We start from the raw sequence: 20000 nt of genomic DNA on the forward strand, positions 1-20000 counted from the left end.
TTAAATTATTACTCTTTACTCTCTTTTACTCTTTTGACTGTGGCCATGCTGGAGCACCACTTTAGTCGAGCAAATCGACCCCAGGACTTATTCTTTGTAAGCCTAGTACTTATTCTATCGGTCTCTTTTGCTGAACCGCTAAGTGACGGGGACGTAAACACACCAGCATCGGTTATCAATCGATGTTGGGTAGACAAACACAGACGCAAACATATACACACACATACATATATACGACAGGCTTCTTTCAGTTTCCATCTACCAAATCCACTCACAAGGCTTTGGTTGGCCTGAGGCTATATATATATAGGCGTAGGAGTGGCTGTGTGGTAAGTAGCTTGTTTACCAACCATATGGTTCCGGGTTCAGTCCTGCATGGCCGCAGTCAAATGACTGAAACAAGTAAAAGAGTAAAAAAGTATCCCTTTGCAATTTTCTTTTTCCTCCCTCTATTGTGGTAAAAAAAACTTGGTATATACTCAAAATATTCAAAAAAGTGGTATCCTTTTTGTTAAAATTCTCATTCTTAATAATCTTCTTGATTTGCTAAACTAGTCAACTAGTCTATAAATTAAAACTGACCCCATAAAAAAACAAAATGACAGAAAAATCAGTGACAGGCAGTGTCTTCTTGAAAAAAATTTCAGTTACAACTATGATGTTGTTGGTAAAACATGTTCTTTGTCTATCTCCTTATCCTCTTGGAGATTATAGGTAAAATTATACTAATGTGTCCTAATTTAATTAAATTCTAGGTCTTTGTGCAGCTGAAGATTGCTCTACATTTTAAATTGATGTAATAATTGCATTGTTCAATTAAATAGAGTTGCATGAAACAATCGTACTGCATTACCTCTGGATATCCTTGTTGCTTATTTTGATTATATATATATATATCATCATCATCATCAGCAGCATCTTCGTTTAGCGTCCGCTTTCCATGGGTTGGACGGTTCAACTGGGGTCTGGGAAGCCAGAATGCTGCACCAGGCCCAGTCTGATCTGGCAGTGTTTCTACAGCTGGATGCCCTTCCTAACGCCAACCACTCCGTGAGTGTAGTGGGTGCTTTTTACGTGCCAGACGAGGCTGGCAAACAGCCACGATCGGATGGTACTTTTTACGTGCCACCGACACGGGGTCCAGACGAGGCTGGCAATGGCCACAATTGGATAGTGCATTTTACGTGCCACCAGCACAGAGGCCAGTTGGGGCGGCGCTGGCAACGGCCACATTTGGATGGTTCTCTTACGTGCATTACCTCTGGATATCCTTGTTGCTTATTTTAATTTTATATATATATATATATATATATAAATGTTTTGCAGCATTTCTTCGGCCTTTATGGCCTGAGTTCAAATTCTGCTGAGGTCAACTTTGCCTTTAATCCTTTCGGGGTCGATAAAAGAAGTACCAGTGAAACATTGGGTAGAAAGTATTATTATTTATTTATTGATTGATTGATCTGGGTCCAAGTGTTCAAGTTGCTCTCAGACAGAATCAGCAAGACTCGGTTTAGAACAAGTAGAATTCACTTGACAAGCTTCTCTACAGTTTCCATCTATTCAGTCTCACTTCAAGGTATTGGTCAATAGAAAATGACATTTGCCCCCCCCCCCCAGATGCTCTGCAGTGAGACTGAATGCGGGACCTTGTGATTGCAAAGTGGACCTGTTGACCATTTGGCCATACTGTGCCAACCATTCCTGCCTCTGACTTTGGTGTTGTTGTTCTATCGAGGGGTTGTTTTGTTCTTTGGTCAGAATTTAAACTTTGGCTGTATTGACATAGAACTTACGTCTCTCAGAGATTTTTTTTTAAAAATGCAACATGAATAGGCACAGGAGGTGGCTGTGTGGTAAGTAGCTTGCTAACCAACCACATGGTTCCGGGTTCAGTCCCACTGCGTGGCATCTTGGGCAAGTGTCTTCTGCTATAGCCCCGGGCCGACCAATGCCTTGTGAGTGGATTTGGTAGATGGAAACTGAAAGAAGCCTATCGTATATATATATGTATATATATATATATGCGTGTGTCTGTGTTTGTCCCCCTAGCATTGCTTGACAACCGATGCTGGTGTGTTTACGTCCCCGTCACTTAACGGTTCAGCAAAAGAGACCGATAGAATAAGTACTGGGCTTACAAAGAATAAGTCCCGGGGTCGAGTTGCTCGACTAAAGGTGGTGCTCCAGCATGGCCGCAGTCAAATGACTGAAACAAGTAAAAAAGAAAAAAGAAAGAAAGAAAGAATATATAAAATCAAAAATAAGCAACAAGGATATAGGGAGAGTTTACGAAAAAAACAAAAGACGAAGACAGGTGGTGTAGACAACAAACAGATGTATTAGTATAACGCTCAGGAATAGAAAAAGTCTTTTACGTTTCGAGCCTACGCTCTTCTACAGAAAGGGACACAGAAAAAACAAGGAGACAAAAATATGTGTGTAGTGGCTAATAGATGAGTGTATTTTCCCCTTGTTAACAATTAACACGGAAAAAAATAGATAAATAGTTACCAGGGCAGCAAAAAATCACACAAGTAAAGAGGTTATAACTCCTTGTTTTTAAAGGTAAAAACTTCGGGTTTATGTGGAATTTTTTGTATAATATATATATATAATAAATGGAGTTTAACACAGGTATAATTCAAATTATTCCAAAGAAATAAATGGTAAAAACAATGTAATCTTCTCTTCAGGGAGTGAAGCAATGAAACTTGTCAATGAGACATTTTAACAGAAAATGACGGATATGTATAGTGATTACTGAACGCTATTAATATTGTTTGAAAAAATGTTATATGATATAACGTCAGAAGTAGCCTATGAAAGAGGGGGGGATATTTTTTTTAGTGAATGTAAATATAAAAAGAAAATTAATGTTTAAATTATATATAATGGTAGAGATTACTTATATGAACTAAAGGTGTGTTTTTGCCAATGTTTACAACAATAATGATCTCTTGTATTGCTAACTCTTGTTTAGTGGAGTTATGAACCGACATTTCCTGTCATGTCCCCTTGTAGACAACCTTCTTCCTCAGCAGAGTTAACACACACCATCCTAACAGCACTAAGAATTCTCCTGTCTTGCTACTAGTTATTGATGGATACTTGCCAAGAGGCTGCCACATGAATCTAACATGAACTCATAGAATTCATAGGGTAGTCAATATCTCTCTCCATCGCTCAGTCGAAGTCGACTCTCGGTCACTCATTGGATCAGTGTCCTCCAGTCAGTTCTATCTGGACTGCTCCTTCAGATTGGCTATGTCCATTCCGGTACACTCTTGATGGTCAAGCCAGCGGGTTCTGGTCGGCCTCTTCCTCTCTTGCCACTGACAATTCCGTATATATTATATATATAGATATATATATCTATATATGTTATAGGGGCATTATTACACATAAATGCTCACACTAGGAGGGACAAAGTCATACTACCAAAATTATACTAATCATACCCAAATGCAGTTTTTCAAAGCAAGACATTTAAAAATGAATTATGTTCTGTATCACCGTGATTTCACATAACAACTTGCGTCTAATGATCGTCAGCAGGAACTGATTCTGAATACATCATAAATAAACTACCAACCTTACGTAGCGGAGACGAACAGACAATGCTCACTCCGGCCAAGCACATGGAATGTTTATAAATATATCCGGTAAATGGCGGGCTTTTTACGAAACTGCCTGTCGGGTAATGAAAAGTATTTCGGAATAAGTTTAACAATTAAGGATAATCTCTTAATAAGGGATCTTAACAAGAATTATATCGGGTAGCTAGCGTGGAAACCTCATAAAAGAAAAGAATCCGAAAATAATTTTTTTCTTTTGAACAAATTATTATATCTATATGTATAGAGGCATTATTACACATAAATGCCTCACACTAGGAGGGACAAAGTCATATTACTACAAAAATTATACTAATCATACCCAATGCAGTTTTTCAAAGCAAGACATTTAAAAATGAATTATGTTCTGTATCACCGGGATTACATACAACTTGCGTCTAATGATCGTCAGCAGAACTGATTCTGAATAACATCATAAAAAAACTACCAACCCAACGTAGCGGAGACGAACAGAAAGCTCACTCGGCCAAGCACATGGAATGTTTATAAATCATATATCCGGTAATGGCGGGCTTTTTACGAACTGCATGTCGGGTAATGAAAAGTATTTCGGAATAAGTTTAACAATTAAGGATATCTTAATAAGGGATCTTAACAAGAATTATCGGGTAGCTAGCGTGAAAACCTCATAAAAGAAAAGAATCCGAAAATAATTTTTTTCTTTTGAACAAATTAATTATATCTATATTGTATAGAGGCATATTACACAAATATGCCTCACACTAGGAGGGACAAAGTCATTACTACCAAAAATTATACTAATCATACCCAAATGCAGTTTTTCAAAGCAAGACATTTAAAATGAATTATGTCTGTATCACCGTGATTTCACATACAACTTGCGTCTAATGATCGTCAGCAGAACTGATTCTGAATACATCATAAATAAACTACCAACCTACGTAGCGGAGACGAACAGACAACTGCTCACTCCGGCCAAGCCATGGAATGCTTATAAATCATATATCCGGTAAATGGCGGGCTTTTACGAACTGCATGTCGGGTAATGAAAAGTATTTCGGAATAAGTTAACAATTAAGGATAATCTCTTAATAGGGATCTTAACAGAGAAATTATCGGGTAGCTAGCGTGAAAAACCTCATAAAAGAAAAGAATCCGAAAATAATTTTTTTCTTTTGAACAAATTAATTATATCTATATTGTATAGAGGGCATTATTACACATAAATGCCTCACACTAGGAGGGACAAAGTCATTACTACCAAAATTATACTAATCATACCCAAATGCAGTTTTTCAAAGCAAGACATTTAAAATGAATTATGTTCTGTATCACCGTGATTTCACATACAACTTGCGTCTAATGATCGTCAGCAGACTGATTCTGATACATCATAAATAAACTACCAACCTTACGTAGCGGAGACGAACAGACAACGGCTCACTCCGGCCAAGCACATGGAATTGCTTATAAATCATATATCCGGTAAATGGCGGGCTTTTTACGAACTGCATGTCGGGTAATGAAAAGTATTTGGAATAAGTTTAACAATAAGGATAATCTCTAATAAGGGATCTTAACAAGAAATTATCGGGTAGCTAGCGTGAAAACCTCATAAAAGAAAAGAATCCGAAAATTAATTTTTTTTCTTTTGAACAAATTAATTATATCTATATTGTATAGAGGGCATTATTACACATAAATGCCTCACACTAGGTAGGACAAGTCATTACTACAAAAATTATACTAATCATACCCAAATGCAGTTTTCAAAGCAAGACATTTAAAAATGAATTATGTTCTGTATCACCGTGATTTCACATACAACTTGCGTCTAATGATCGTCAGCAGAACTGATTCTGAATACATCATAAATAAACTACCAACCTTACGTAGCGGAGACGAACAGACAATGCTCATCTCGGCAAAGCACATGGAATGCTATAAATCATATATCCGGTAAATGGCGGGCTTTTTACGAAATGCATGTCGGGTAATGAAAAGTATTTCGGAATAAGTTTAACAATTAAGGATAATCTCTTAATAAGGGATCTTAACAAGAAATTATCGGGTAGCTAGCGTGAAAACCTCATAAAAGAAAAGAATCGAAAATAATTTTTTTCTTTTGAACAAATTAATTATATCTATATTGTATGAGGGCATTATTACACATAAATGCCTCACACTAGGAGGGACAAAGTCATTACTACCAAAAATTATACTAATCATACCCAAATGCAGGTTTTCAAAGCAAGACATTTAAAAATGAATTATGTTCTGTATCACCGTGATTTCACATACAACTTGCGTCTAATGATCGTCAGCAGAACTGATTCTGAATACATCATAAAAACTACCAACCTACGTAGCGGAGACGAAAGACAACTGCTCACTCCGGCCAAGCACATGGAATGTTTATAAATCATATATCCGGTAAATGGCGGGCTTTTACGAACTGCATGTCGGGTAATGAAAAGTATTCGGAATAAGTTTAACAATAAGGATAATCTCTTAATAAGGGATCTTAACAAGAAATTATCGGTAGCTAGCGTGAAACCTCATAAAAGAAAAGAATCCGAAAATAATTTTTTTTGAACAAATTAATTATATCTATATTGTATAGAGGGCATTATTACAATAAATGCCTCACCTAGGAGGGACAAAGTCATTACTACCAAAAATTATAACTAATCATACCCAAATGCAGTTTTTCAAAGCAAGACATTTAAAAATGAATTATGTTCTGTATCACCGTGATTTCACATACAACTTGCGTCTAATGATCGTCAGCAGAACTGATTCTGAATACATCATAAATAAACTACCAACCTTACGTAGCGGAGACGAACAGACAACTGCTCACTCCGGCCAAGCACATGGAATGTTTATAATCATATATCCGGTAAATGGCGGGCTTTTACGAACTGCATGTCGGGTAATGAAAAGTATTTCGGAATAAGTTTAACAATTAAGGATAATCTCTTAATAAGGGATCTTAACAAGAAATTATCGGGTAGCTAGCGTGAAACCTCATAAAAGAAAAGATCCGAAAATAATTTTTTTCTTTTGAACAAATTAACTATATCTATATTGTATAGAGGGCATTATTACACATAAATGCCTCACACTAGGAGGGACAAAGTCATTACTACCAAAATTATACTAATCATACCCAAATGCAGTTTTTCAAAGCAAGACATTTAAACAGGAATTATGTTCTGTATCACCGTGATTTCACATACAACTTGCGTCTAATGATCGTCAGCAGAACTGATTCTGAATACATCATAAATAAACTACCAACCTTACGTAGCGGAGACGAACAGACAACTGCTCACTCCGGCCAAGCACATGGAATGTTTATAAATCATATATCCGGTAAATGGCGGGCTTTTTACGAACTGCATGTCGGGTAATGAAAAGTATTTCGGAATAAGTTTAACAATAAGGATAATCTCTTAATAAGGGATCTTAACAAGAAATTATCGGGTAGCTAGCGTGAAAACCTCATAAAAGAAAAGAATCCGAAAATAATTTTTTTCTTTTGAACAATTAATATATCTATATTGTATAGAGGGCATTATTACACATAAATGCCTCACACTAGGAGGGACCAAGTCATTACTACCAAAATGTCTTGCTTTGAAAAACTGCATTTGGGTATGATTAGTATTTTTGGTAAGTAATGACTTGTCCCTCCTAGTGTGAGGCATTTATGTGTAATAATGCCTCTATACATATATAGATATAATTAATTTGTTCAAAAGAAAAAAATTATTTTCGGATTCTTTTCTTTATGAGGTTTTCACGCTAGCTACCCGATAATTTCTTGTAAGATCCCTTATTAAGAGATTATCCTTAATTGTTAAACTTATTCCGAAATACTTTTCATTACCCGACATGCAGTTCGTAAAAAGCCCGCCATTACCGGATATATGATTTATAAACATTCCATGTGCTTGGCCGGAGTGAGCAGTTGTCTGTTCGTCTCCGCTACGTAAGGTTGGTAGTTATTTATGATGTATTCAGAATCAGTTCTGCTGACGATCATTAGACGCAAGTTGTAGTGAAATCACGGTGATACAGAACATAATTCATTTTTAAATGTCTTGCTTTGAAAAACTGCATTTGGGTATGATTAGTATAATTTTTGGTAGTAATGACTTTGTCCCTCCTAGTGTGAGGCATTATGTGTAATAATGCCCTCTATACAATATAGATATAATTAATTTGTTCAAAAGAAAAAAATATTTTCGGATTCTTTTCTTTATGAGGTTTTCACGCTAGCTACCCGATAATTTCTTGTTAAGATCCCTTATTAAGAGATTATCCTTAATTGTTAAACTTATATTATATATAATATATATAGATATATATATATATATTTATATATATATATATCCGCTCAGTCGAAGTTGACTCTCGGTTACTCGTTGGATCAGTGTCTCCAGTCAGTTCTATCCTGGGCCACTTCTTTCAGATTGGCTATGTCCATTCCAGTATCCCTCTTGATGGTGTCAAGCCAGTGGGTCTTGGTCGGCCTCTCCTCTCTTGCCACTGACCATTCCGTATATATATATATATATATCCGCTCAGTCGAAGTTGACTCTCGGTTACTCGTTGGATCACTGTCCTCCAGTCAGTTCTATCCGGGGGCCGCTTCTTTCAGATTGGCTATGTCCATTCCAGTATCACTCTTGATGGTGTCAAGCCAGCGGGTTCTTGGTCGGCCTCTTCCTCTCTTGCCACTGACCATTCCGAGCATGATGTCCTTCTCCAGGGATTTTCTCTGCATAATATGACCGAAATATGCCAATCTATGCTTGGTGATCCCAGCTTCTAGCGACATTTTTGGCCCTATCTGCAATATTGCGACTTGTTCAATCACTCATCACTTCCCATATTCCCAGAGGCCATCATTGGCTTTTTGTAGAACCTCACATCTACTGCTGATAGCTACAGCAGGCTGTCCAGTTTCAACTAAAGTCTACAACCATCATTGATTCATTGCACACCTAAAACAGCAGTGCAAAAGGCTGCAAGGAAGCTGCATGTAGTGTGATGGAGGAAAAGGGTGACAGAAAAAAGAAGTAAATGGGAGTGAGAAATACAAAAGGCCTTACCTGTTGACCTCGGCGGAATAAGCAATCACTCTCAAGGAATAAACACGTCTTTGCTCACTGCCATCTCTGCTCGAACTGACCACATGTGCTTCCTTTTACTCCAGAGATAAAGTCAGGACCATTCTCGATGCTAGCATGTTGGTTATAACAACACTTTTACTAATTGCCTCTTCTAGATTGCAAACTAGTTTTCCCTCTAATCTATGTTTTTCTGTTGCAAGCTCTTTGCTAAACACTATCAATTCTACTCTAATCGCCCTTTTTAGGACAATCCAACGCTGGTTGTTGGTGATAGCCCCCATCAACTGCCACTTAACTAATACATTAATCCTCTGTCTTGGTCTTAGCCTGCTTGTAAGGATGTGTTAAAGCTCCTGTAACTGGGTCCTTCTCTACATGTCCTATCTAAAGCAACTGTGCCAATCACAATTTGTGGTCAGTGTGGCCAACCAGGAGTGGCTATGTGGCAATAAGTTTACTTGCAACCACATGGTTCCATGTTCAGTCCCACTGCGTGGCACCTTGGGCAAATGTCTTCTACTATAGCCTTGGGCTGACCAAAGCCTTTGAGTGGATTGGTAGACGAAAACTCAAAGAAGCCTGTCATTTTGTGTATATATATATATATATATATATATATATATATATATATATATATATATATATATATATTGTATGTATTTGTGTGTCTGTGTTTGTCCTCTCTCACCTTCGCTTGACAACCGATGTTGGTGTGCTTTTCAGCAAAAGAGAACAATAGAATAAGTCCTGCGGTTGATTTGTTCAACTAAAGGTGGTGCTCCAGCATGCCCACAGTCAAGTGACTGAAGTAAAAGAATAAAAGAAAACCTATTCTACCCCTATCCACTCACCTAACGAAGACTCTATTTAGATACGATACATTAATAATGGAGATGTACTTGCATAGCAAGTGATTTGATCTGAAATTGTGTGCTGAAACAAAAACAATTGCAGCATGGAAGGTGTTTATAAGCCATTTAAGAAACAAACAAAGGCCGTTCGATTCACTTCAACATTCAATTCAAGTTTAATTTGTCAAAATATTTTCGTCGCTTTAAGACCGTGACGAAATATTTTGACAAATTAAACTTAAAGTTGAAGTGAATCGAACGGCTTTGTGTGTTTCTTAAATGGCTTACAAACACCTTCCACATTAATAATGATAATAATAAAGTTGTAATGCTCTGTATTTTTCCTTATAATTTATGGTTTACACCATTTTCTTGTTTCCGTTATAGATTATAGATACAGAAAAACAACTGGATGTCCTGATCAACAATGCCGGTCTTGGCACAGACCTGAGGAAGACAACAAAACAAGATATGAAATAATTTTTGGCGTCAACTTCACAGGGCCATTCCTTCTGACCTACCTGCTTTTAGATTTGCTCAAGAAATCTGCTCCAAGCCGCATAATTAATGTAAGCTCTTTGGCGCATGCTTCAGTAAGAGAATCAATCATTTCTTTTCAACCAAAGATTCATCGTCCTCAACTGGTGTTAAATATCCCAAATTGGCAAACTATCATCTTAGTAAACTTGCTCAGATCTGGCACACAAATGTACTGGCTGAGAAGCTATCTGCAGACAATGTAACAGCCAATAGCATGAATCCTGGTTATGTTTATTCTGGTATATGGTATGCTGACTCCAACCCAATGAAACAAATACTTTTGCGATTTTCTGGTTGGTTATCCTCAAAGATTGGTCGTTACGTCCAAGAATGCAGCGTTAACTGTTGTATACATGGCTGTTGATCCAAGTTTGGAGAAGGTCAGTGGCTGTTATTTCGAAAATGTTGAGATTTCAAAGAATATGTCTGCATGTGCTAAGAATAAAACTTTGGCCCAGAAAATGTGGGATTTTCTATGGATATGTGCGAACTTTCAAAAAAATTTGAATAAAATTACTTAGAGATATGAGTTGAGACTTTTCCCAGGTAAACTTAACCTTCTAGTTCTACCACCAGGTAATAAAAGATCAGATCACAAAACGAACTGTGATTTAATATTGTCTGAATAAGATGATCAGAAGGATTGAAAATCAACTCCAACTTGTTTGTGAAAAATGATGCCAATCAAAAGCTGTGCACACCTGAGATGCCTGCCGGCTTCAAAGGTTCATCAGCAGAATGACCACCGATGACCCCTCTAACCTACAGGTCTCAGGTATACTGATATGTATGAAATTTAAAAAAAAATTTGAATAAAATTATTTGGAGATCTGATTTAAATAAATAAAAGGATAGAGATCCAAATCTATATTTATTTATTTTTTTCTTGTGGATATATTCTGGATTTTGCTTTTGTTATTTGTTTTACCGGTTTCAGTCATTGGACAGCAACCACAATGGGCCCCTACTCTCAAGGGTTTTAGTTGATCGGATTTAAATTCCTGTACTTATTTCAAGCTGGTATTTGTATTATTGACCTCAATTTACTGAGTGCACCCGAGAGAATACCCTCCATAGGCATTTGCCATATTCTGGACACCTTAACGTGAATCCTCGAGTATATTCCGCCCTTGAGTATAATACGCAGGGGATTTTTAAGGGGGCTGTACCTCTGTAAAACCTAAACTTTGTGTATAATACGCACCCTTTTTCTAACATGAGTCAAGGAGGTCTATATAACGTCCTTGGTTTGTAAACATTTATACAGTAACGTCCTTTATTATTATTGTATACATAACATAATGCAAACGTGTAGCTTTTTTGTGCATTTTGTCATCCAGTGCAGACGACATACAACATTTGATGCAGACGACATACAACATTTGATAAAACTTTCCTAACGCCAACCCACTCAGCAGAATGGACTGAGTGGTTTTTATGTGGCACCAAGACCGGCAGGGGTCACCAAATAACTTGGAAGACAGGGAACTCTGAGAGGGGGAGGGGACATTGGAGAAGGGCATCTTGTGTCGGATGATGAAAGGTTAGAGTGAGATAGAAAGACAGAAACAGGTGTCTGTCTTGCTGTAGGGGAGGTGAAAGGTTACTCAGCCACATAGAGAGTGGAGGTTGAGAGAGAGGGGAAAGAGGAATACGGAGGGAGGGAGGGGTGTCAGTAAGAGGAGGAGAGGGTGGGGGAGATGGAGAAAGGGGGAAGGGGCAGGGCGGAAGTAAGAGTGAGATATGGTGGGTAGAGAGAGAGAGGGAGAGGGTAGGAAAGTGAATGAGAGGGATAGAGTGAGAGGTTTAGGGCAGAGAGAAAGATTGGTGAGATAGAAGTAGAGGCAGAGAGGTTGAGAGAGAGGAGAGATGGAAAGAGTGGGGGACGGAGAGAGAGTGAGGGAGAAAAAGCGGAGAGGGGGAGAGGAGAGAGGGCGAGAGACAGAGGGAGAGAGGAGGAAAGACAGAGGGAGACAGAAGGAAAGATGGAGAGGGAGAGAGAGAGATGGAAAGAGATGAAGAGAGAAGTGATAGGGAGAAGCAGGAGTGACGATGGTAAAGCGTCCGGGGGGGGGGGGCAGAACATAGAAAGGGTGATAGAGAAAAGGAAGAGAGAGAGAGAGAGAGATAAATGGCAACGATTGACAGGAGAATAGCGTCGAGGGTAGAGGGAGGCTACGATATAAGTGGCAGGACATTGCCAGGGAACGCGAAGTAGGTAGCGGGAGGCAGAGATTAGTGAGTACATGGGTATATAGAAGGAGGGAGGGGTAGGAATGATAGAGAGCAGAGCAGGGAGGACAGCATCGTCACTCGGCTCCTAACAAATTTGCCTCACGGACCGGTCAAAGGGAGAATACTCGAGTTTGCCGACCAACAAGGTTTATTATTTGCTTACTATTACCTGCCCCTAATGGATTTCTACAGCCGACTTCAGTAGTATATGCCCCCCCCCTCGTCATTAAGGGTGCTGAGTCGTTCATAGGGTTAAGTGTCTTAAATATACGAATGGATCTTTTCGGTTTGACCGGCAGTTTTTTCTAGCGGTGTCATACGAAATTGTCACCCATAATTATGACCCTAGAATCGATCTATTGCATTTCAATCTGTTTTAGGGCTAGAGTTAGGGGGAAAGGTATCTTTTTTAATTCAGAAATGTAAATAAACCCAATCTGTTTCTTAAACGAGGGACATATTCATACGGCAAAGAATGTTTTTTTTTTTACCTCAATAGACGTCAGTGATTGGTTGATATTGCTGAAATTGAAGAAAAAAAAAAACAACAAATATCTTAGAAACTATAGAATTTTCTCAATAAAGCCAAGAAAAAAAGATGTTTTATTTTACACATTCTACCAGTATACGAAGTTTAAAAGTGTTTAGTTACATGGAATCATTTTAAAAAAACTGCCTTTCAAACCGAAAGATCCCACTCTATGACTGGACATATACTTAACTACATATAAATATATATATATATATGTTGATATGTTTTGCCGATCCGCTAAGTTACGGTCACGTAAAACACCCAGCATCGGTTGTCAAGCGATGTTGGACACACACACAGACACACAAGCACTTACACACACATACATATATATAATATATATATATATATATATACATATATATACGAGGGCTTCTTTCAGTTTCCTTCTCTACCAAATCCACTCACAAGGCATTTGTGGGCCCGAGACTATCGTAGAAGACACTTGACCTAGGTGCCATGTAGTGGGACTGACCCTGAACCATGTGTGGTCCGTAAGCAAGCTACTTACCACACAGCCACTCCTACCTTCATCTTTATTCCAGTTGTTGGGCCGTGGTAATGCTGGAGCAACACCTCGAACAAATTCAGTCGATTTATTCGACTGAAAACCAGCTGGAAACCGTTCAGCGACGTGCAACCGGGAGAATACCTTCCATAGGCATTAGCCGTATTCTGGACGCCTTAGCGTAAATTCTCGAGTATATTCCGCCCTTGATTATAATACGCAGGGGAATTTTAGGGGGCTGTATCTCTGTAAAACCTAATCCTTGTGTATAATACGCACCCCTTCTCTGACTTGAGTCAAGGAGGTCTATAAAATGTCCTTGCTTTGTAAAAATGTATATGGTCACGTCCTTTATTATTATTGTATATCTAACATAATGCAAACGTGAAGCTTTTTTGTGCATGTTTTTGTTTGCAGAAAATAAAGAAATAACAGTAATAACGTTTAATAAATGTTATTATTATTATTATTATTATATATACATGCCGTAAATCCTCGAGTATAGTCAGCCCCTGAGTATAATACGCAGGGGATTTTTAAGGGGGCTGTACCTCTGTAAAACCTAAAGCGTGTGTATAATACGCACCCCTTCTCTAACTTGAGTTAAGGAGGTCGTATATAACGTCCTTGGTTTGTAAGAATGTATACGGTAACGTAATTTATTATTATTGTATACATAACATAATGCAAACCTTATCTTTTTTGTGCATTTTGTTTGCAGAAAATAAAGAAATAACAGTAATAACGTCAGTGAAAAATAAATATTAAGTAAATTGTCTTTACATATTTATCACTATCAGTTACAAAAGCAAAGCCATTTATTAAAATCCTTCAAATTCAACGTCTCTTTCAGCATCAAATAACTGTTCTATTTGTTCCTCCGTATGTATGTATGTATGTATGTATGTATGTATGTATGTATGTATGTATGTATGTATGTATGTATGTATGTATGTATGTATGTATGTATGTGTTTTTGTATGTATGTATGTATGTATGTATGTATGTGTATGTATGTACGTATGTATGTATGTATGTATGTGTGTTTGTATGTATGTATGAATGTATGTATGTATGTGTGTTTGTATGTATGTATGTATGTATGTATGTATGTATGTATGTGTGTGTGTATGTATGTATGTATGTATTTATGTATGTATGTATGTATGTATGTATGTATGTATGTATGTGATTATGTATGTATGTACGTAGGTAGTACGTATGTATGTATGTATGTATGCATGTATGTATGTTTGTACGTATGTATGTATGTAGGGTATGTGTGTTTGTTTTATGTATGTATGTATGATGTATGTATGTGTGGTTGGCATGTGTGTATGTATGTATGTATGTATGTATGTAGGTATGTATGTATGTATGTGATGTATGTATGTATGTACGTTAGTAGTACGTATGTATGTATGTATGTATGCATGTATGTGGTTTGTACGTATGTATGTATGTAGGGTATGTGTGTTTGTTTTATGTATGTATGTATGATGTATGTATGTGTGGTTGGCATGTGTGTATGTATGTATGTATGTGATGTATGTATGTATGTATGTATGTATGTATGTATGTATGTATGTATGTGATGTATGTATGTATGTATGTATGTATGTGATGTATGTATGTATGTATGTATGTATGTATGTATGTATGTATGTATGTACGTATGTATGTATGTACGTATGTATGTATGTTTGTATGTATGTATGTATGTATGTATGTGTGTTTGCATGTATGTATGTATGTATGTATGTATGTGATGTATGTATCTATGTATGTATGTATGCATGTATGCATATATGTATGTATGTATGTATGTATGTATGTATGTATGTATGTGATGTATGTATGTATGTATGTATGTGTGTTTGCATGTATGAATGTATGTATGTATGTATGTGATGTATGTATGTATGTATGTATGTATGTATGTATGTGGTGATTATGTATGTATGTATGTATGTATGTATGCATGTATGTATGTATGTATGTACGTGTATGTATGTTTGTGTATGTATGTATTTTGTATGTATGTATGTATGTATGTATGTGTGTTTGCATGTATGTATGTATGTATGTATGTATGTATGTATGTGATGTATGTATGTATGTATGCATGTATGCATATATGTATGTATGTATGTATGTATGTATGTGTGTTTGCATGTATGTATGTATGTATGTATGTGATGTATGTATGTATGTATGTATGTGTGTTTGCATGTATGTATTATGTATGTATGATGTATGTGATGTATATGTATGTATGTATGTATGTATGTATGTATGTATGTATGTATGTATGTACGTATGTATGTATGTACGTATGTATGTAATGTTTGTATGTATGTTATGTATGTAGTATGGTGTAGTGTGTTTTGCATGTATGTATGTATGTATGTACGTATGTATGTATGATGTATGTATGTATGTGTATGTATGTATGTATGTATGTATGTATGTATGTATGTACGTATGTATGTATGTATGTGTATGCATACATGCTCACACCTTCACACGTATATACACAAATGCATTTGCATTGAAGCGGGCGGAGACAATTATTCTGGATAAAAGAAAATATTCTAAGACGATAGGCACATAGGTTACAAGAACAGACACATATGGAGACACAGATCCACACATATAAAGATGCACATCCATACATACAAACATGGTCCATAGTTGCATAACACACACACACACGCATGCATACACAAAGAGACGGAGGTGCATACATATACAAACACATGCTCACACACACATACATAGAAAATACACAAACACGGACATACAAGCACGTAAATATGCAGGATACGTACATATAGAATGACACACATCCATATATACATATACACACATATATACATACATACACATGGAAACGCACACATACAAACACACGTACATGCATGCATGTATAGGCACACACCCATATTTTTTTTCTAAGTTTCGGCCCAGAGTTGTGGCCATGCTGATGCACCGCCGTTTGGCGAAAGAGTACAACAGGGGTCTCCACCATCCTCTTCCGGAGCCTCGCGGGGCTTTTAGGTGTTTTCGCTGAAATAAACACACACAGCGCCCGGTCTGGGAATCGAAGCCGCGGTCCTCCGATCGCGAGTCCGCTGCCCTAACCACTGGGCCATTGCGCCTCCATATGCGCACCAACAAACAAAAGGGAACGCAGTTTAAATAACGGACAGAGTGAAGACTATTGAAAAGGTTGCAAGACGCAACGAAAATTTTAGGAAAGTAAGAAAAAAAGTGGGAAGTCAAGGGAAATTACTCTGAATGTACATTGTTACATATTAACAATTATCTCCCTTGACAAGGAAAATAAATGACGTTTGTGAAAGGCTTCAGACGTAGGAATTAACAACTGCAGACAATATCGAACTACTGTAGGCATGCAGACACGTTTATATACATTTGCATATGTCCAAGCATATATATATATATGTCTACATCCTGTGATCGTGATCACGTGACTGACCGGAAAATCGAATGTTCGTATTTATCGTCCGGCCACAATGTACTTGGCGTCGTTTTAACTTTCGAATGCTGCAACTCCGCCGGATGCGCGAGGGAGCCACCATCTCACCCTCATTGGAAGGCTATTCCATCGCAGGGTGGATATTTTACGGCTGAGTGGACTGGAGCAACGTAAAATATAGGGCCTTGCTCGTCTATACTTGCATGAGTGAGTGTGTATATACGTGTGTGTGTGTGGGTGTGTATGTATAAATATATATGAATATATATATATATGTATATATGTATGTATGTATATATGTATATATGTATATATGTATATATATACATATATATATATATATATATATACATACACACAGTACACACCCATAACAATTATAAGTGCCCACTTCATTCGTTGTACTTGGGTTTGCATGTGAGCCTCAGCATATGCACCTAACGGCCACTCCAGCCCCATATGGATAAATAAACACATACATCCCCTAAAAATAATAATAAAAAAAAAATAAAAATAAAAAAAAAAAAAAAAAATAAATAAATAAATAAATAAAAAAAAAAAAAAAAAAAAATGGGAGTAATCCCATTCACACCAATTATATGTATACAATTATACACACTTGAATAATACATACTAGCCCTAATATATAGAACATACTAATAATCACCAACTAACCACCAACACAAATGAAACCCACACCCATTAATGACAAAACTCCCCCATACCCTATTTACACCTACATAGTAATCCCAATATATTCTTCCATACATGGACGCAAGTGCGTGAAGCACATGAACATAATTAGTACGTACAACCCCTAATACACACTAATATATATGTATCAAGCTCGACCTCCACAGTGATAAGTTTACACACAATCACACCCAGATGGGTGAATTGCACAACCAGTGAATGCTCACACATACGGGCGCGATTACATTGTTGCATATATCGAGCCAAAATAGTATGCATATGTACATGTGAGGGGTACACGTAAATGAAGTGAGCGTGTACCCCCTGTATTTATACCCGTGCGTGAATATACACATGGAGACTACCACACAGGTACAAATGTGTTTAGAAATGGGAGCCCCATCACTACACACTTAATTATACTCTCACCCATCCGCACGGATGTGTAAGTGTATCTCCGGTGTATATGTTGAGGCTTATATGTAGAGTTGTTGAGGGAACGTCGTTGAAATTGTGAATGAATGGGTAGAGTTGGGAATTGTAACCGGGTGGTGGACTAGTGTTGCTTGGAATTGTGAATGGATTAGGGTGGTAATGAGGTAGGCATTGAGTATGGGTTACTGTAAGTTGTTTGTTAGAGTTACTAGGGTGAGCTAAAGCTCATAAATGTATATAATTGATTTTTCATGATATTTTTAAAGAATCCATTCATAATAATAATTTTTTTAAGTAGCGTTGGTTTGCTACGTGGAAATAGTTTTTAGTTCCATTTATTATATTTCTCCATTCATACTATGAATGACGTTTACTTTCTATGGCGCGTATTCTTTTTTTACATTGTTATTTCCATGGTAACGTAATATTGTTTGGTTTTTTAACGGCTAAGAATCTAATTTCACTTCATAATTTGTAACTGAATTGTAAGTATGTATTTGATTTATCCTTATGTCATAATGTTATTTTTGATATTCTGGTTAATTACGATGTATTTATTGTTGTTTTCATAAGAGTGTTTATGTATATGAGATTGGTTGTGAGTTTTTAATTGTATAATTAATTTATTTATCTGTATGAGTGTGGGTGTAAATATTGTTGTATATATCGAGTTTTAGTGAGTATGTATATGCGTATATGTGAGGGAGCATATGTATCTGTTGTGTGTGTGTGTTTTGCGTGTGTGTGTGTTTGTGTGTGAATGTGTATTTGGGTTTGTTATTTAGGATTTGGGATGTATGTGTTAATTTGTCTGTGTGGGGAGGGAGTGGTTTTTGGTGTATATTGAGGTTTATAAGTTAGTATAGGTTTGTGTATAAGTCTTGGGTCTGTGGTTTACGTGTGGTTTTTTTGTGTGTGAATTTTTAGGTTAGGGGATTGCTATATAAGTTTGTTATAGGGTTTAGCAAAGGGAGATTTTATAGTTATATGCTTTTATGATTTTGGTTTATCATGGTTTTTTTAGTATTCGTGGTATTTTGTCTATTTTAGGTGTTGGTTATTTTTTTACATTGTTTCATTCATAATTTTTGAGTGGTGTTCGTTTTGCCACGTGAAAACCGGGTGGTGGACTAGCGTTGCTTGGAATGTGAATGGAATAGTGTAGTAGTGAGGTAGGCATAGAGATTGGGATTGGGTTACTGCAAGTTGTTTGTTAGAGATGCTAAGGTGAGTTAAAGCTCATAAATGTATATAATGTTTTTTGTGTGTGTAAGTATTGTTGTATATGTCGAGTTTAGTGAGTATGTATAGGCGTATATGTGAGGGAGTATATGTATCTTTTGTGTGTGAGTGTTTTGCGTGTGAGTGTGTGTTTGGTGTGTGAATGTGTATATGGGTTTGTTATTTAGGTTTTGGGATGTATGTGTTAATTTGTCTGTGTGGGGAGGGAGTGGGTTTTGGTGTATATTGAGGTTTATAAGTTAGTATAGGTATGTGTACAAGTCGTGAGTCTGTGGTTTACGTGTGTGTATTTGTGTGTGAATGTTTAGGTTAGGGGGTTTACTTTATAGGTTTGTTATAGAGTTTAGCAAAGGGATAGATTTTATCGTTATATATTTTTAGTGTTTTGTTTTATCATGGTGTTTTTTTTTTTTTAGGGAATTCGTGATAATTAGTCTATATTTTCGATATGGATTATATATAGGTTATATATGGATTATATACTTATATTTTTCATTTATACTTTAATTATTTAAAAGTATTATTTTTATATTTTAAATTTTGATTTTTAGATTGGAAGTCCACCTGAAGATTGTCGATCAAGACAAAAAACGATTGTAGTGGCGGTTTTTGACTATTTATTAAATTTTATGTATTGATTAAGTCTTTCCTTGTTTGTTTTGCAAAATAGTGGTTTTGTCTCAAATAATATTTTATATATATATATATATATATATATA

The 20000-nt window shown here is 36.6% G+C and overlaps 1 long non-coding RNA gene across 1 annotated transcript in view; it reads left to right on the forward strand.

Moving 5' to 3' along the window:
• The first annotated feature begins 10225 nt into the window (after window positions 1-10225).
• The window catches only part of LOC118768440, an 11327-nt gene continuing 1552 nt past the window's right edge, over window positions 10226-20000 (forward strand). Inside the window, exons 1-2 of the long non-coding RNA XR_005004283.1 lie at window positions 10226-10451; window positions 12179-12180. This is a non-coding gene — a long non-coding RNA (uncharacterized LOC118768440). The remainder of the gene's footprint in view (window positions 10452-12178; window positions 12181-20000) is intronic.

The sequence above is a fragment of the Octopus sinensis genome, linkage group LG29, assembly GCF_006345805.1.
Source record: "Octopus sinensis linkage group LG29, ASM634580v1, whole genome shotgun sequence".
Taxonomy (NCBI): Eukaryota; Metazoa; Mollusca; class Cephalopoda; order Octopoda; family Octopodidae; genus Octopus; species Octopus sinensis.